Consider the following 455-nt stretch of genomic DNA (forward strand, 5'->3'; position numbering starts at 1 on the left):
CATTGCCTTGCCAGTTCTTTAAATTTAGCTGTACAGTTTTTATTGAGCACCTAACATGTGCAAAGTTTGTCACTACATCACATTAAAAGTGAAATACACTAACAATTACATGAAATGACAGATACAGCTTCCATAATAGCCAAAACAGACTCTGAGATACATACTTACATTTTAGCTATTTTTAAAAATACGATTGAAGATAAAGAGAATTGTTTGTTTTAAAATATCTTCCGGAGCACACAATTTCTACAATTCACTTCTGAATTAAAGTTAATGGGAATGTTTCAGAACATTAGGCATCACTCAATTAAAAAGTAGCACTTCGAAAAGAATTGAAAGGCAACCATCCAGAAAATCTTTCCTTGGAGCCAGTTTTGACCTATGAGGTTTCTATCCCCACGGAGTTCATACTAATTCAGAAACGGGGGGGGGGGGGGGGAAGGCGTTTATTTTTT

This window comes from Galeopterus variegatus, unplaced genomic scaffold (assembly GCF_000696425.1).
Source record: "Galeopterus variegatus unplaced genomic scaffold, G_variegatus-3.0.2 Scaffold1925, whole genome shotgun sequence".
In the NCBI taxonomy this organism is placed as follows: domain Eukaryota; kingdom Metazoa; phylum Chordata; class Mammalia; order Dermoptera; family Cynocephalidae; genus Galeopterus; species Galeopterus variegatus.